A 2,046-nucleotide genomic window follows, 5' to 3' on the forward strand; every position below is an offset into this window, starting at 1 on the left:
AGTCATTAACCTACTGAGTTCCTCAGGTGCTCCTGGATATACAACAGTTATTTTAAACTTTTCGTCTACTGAGAGACATTTTGGTGTTTCCACTTTTTGGCTATTGCAAATAAAACTTCTATGAACAATTATGTACAAGTACTGTGTGGATGTATGTTTTCATTCTTCAGAGATAAACGTGCAGGAGGCCAATTACTGTGTCATATGGCAAATGCATGTTTAGCTTTTAAGAAATAGTCAAAATGTTTTTTAGAGTGGCTATACCATTCTACATGCATCCCACCAGCGATGCACAAGATCTCATTTATCTGCGTCTCAGTGCCATTTAATATTGTCCTGTTTCATTTTATTTGAAGTGTTTGCTGTTCTAATAGGTTTATAGTGATGTCTCAACATTGCCTTAATTTGCATTTCTTTGATGGCTAATGATGTTGAAAAGCTTATCTTGTATTTATTAGCCATGCATATATACTTTTCAGTGGAATATTCCTTCATGTTGCTGTTTGCCACATCTACTGTGAGAATGAAGATCTTTTTCAGCAATCAGACTGTCAGCATTCCAGAAAATGTCAGCATCACTCTGAAAGGATACGCTGTGATCGTGAAGGGGCCCACAGGAATCCTTCAAAGGGAGTTCGATCACATCAATACAGAGCTCAGTCTCCTTGGAAAGAAAAGAAGAGGCTCTGAGTTCACAAATGGTGGGGAACTAGGAAAGAACTGAGTACTGTTAGCACTATCTGTAGTCATGCACAGAACATGATCCAGGGCATTGTACGGGGCTTCTGTTACAAGATGAAGTCTGTGTATGCTCACTTCCTGGGACATCAATGTTGTTATTCAGGAGAATGGTTCTCTTGTTGAAATCCAAAATTTCTTGGGTGAAAAGTACATCTGCAGGGTTTGGATGAGGCCAGGTGTTGCTTATTCAGTAGCTCCAGCCCAGAATGATGATGAGTTACTTCTCCAAGGAAATGACATTGAACTTGAATCAAACTCAGCTGCCTTGATTCAGCAAGCCACAACAATTAAAAACAAGGATATCAGAAAGTTTTTGGATGGTATCTATGTTTCTGAAAAAGGAACAGTTCAGAAGGCTGATGAATAAGATCTAAATTGTTCAGCTACAGAAATAGCAAGTTGCTGGATGATTTTTCAGACTTTTTGTAAATATTTTAAAGATGCAATAAAAACTTTATTGATTTAGGGCTTTTTCTAAAGCCAATAATCCTTTCCAACTATTTGACAGGTAAACCAGTCAGAAGGAAATTGTAGTTTTCTAAGAAGAGTAACAGAAGGAATAGTATAGGGGTTTTTTTGTTGTTGTTATTTTTGGTTTTTGGTATAATTTCATAAGAGAAAAAAATAAGTATTCCTTCATGCTTTTTGCACACTTTTTATTTGGACTTGTTTGGTTTTTGTATTGTTTAATTTTGAGAGTTCTTTATGAGATATAGATAGATAAACATAACTATATCTATCTATATCTATCAGTCCTATATACAATACATGATTATTATATATATCATATACGTGATTCCTTTCATTGTCTATGTGATTCACAACTGATTCCTGCCAGTCTATATGAGTCTTTTCATCCTCATTCACTGGGTTTTCTAGATAGTTAAATTTTTATTTTGACGAAGTCCTATTTATCAATTATTATTTTATTGATTGTGCTTTCAGTGTTATCTGTAAAAACGTTTTTGAAAGATTTTATTTATTTATTTGAGAGAGAGAAAGAAAGAAAGAGAGAGAAGATGGAGCAGAGTGAGAGGGAGAAGCAGACTCCTTGCTGAGCAGGGAACCCTACATGGGGCTCCAACCACAACCTTGAGAGCATGACCTGAGTGGGAAGGCAGGTGAAGGCAGACCGACTGAGCCACCAAGGCACTCCATATGTAAAAACTCTTCCCCAAGTCCTAGATCCTCAGATTTTCTACTATTTTATCTTCCAGAATTTTGTACTGACTTTGCCTGGTTTTGAAATTGAGTAACATTTGATTTATAAATTTAGTAAGGAAAAGGTTTTGTTTTTGTTTTTTT

General features: G+C 35.8%; 1 pseudogene across 1 annotated transcript; it reads left to right on the top strand.

Annotated features, from left to right (window-relative positions):
* Positions 1-505: 505 nt before the first annotated feature.
* LOC309844949 (large ribosomal subunit protein uL6 pseudogene) lies at positions 506-1,140 on the top strand (annotated as a pseudogene). The gene has a single exon. The product of its transcript is annotated as a large ribosomal subunit protein uL6 pseudogene (transcript).
* Positions 1,141-2,046: the final 906 nt, after the last annotated feature.

This window comes from Mustela nivalis (assembly GCF_964662115.1).
Source record: "Mustela nivalis genome assembly, chromosome: 12".
Taxonomy (NCBI): Eukaryota; Metazoa; Chordata; class Mammalia; order Carnivora; family Mustelidae; genus Mustela; species Mustela nivalis.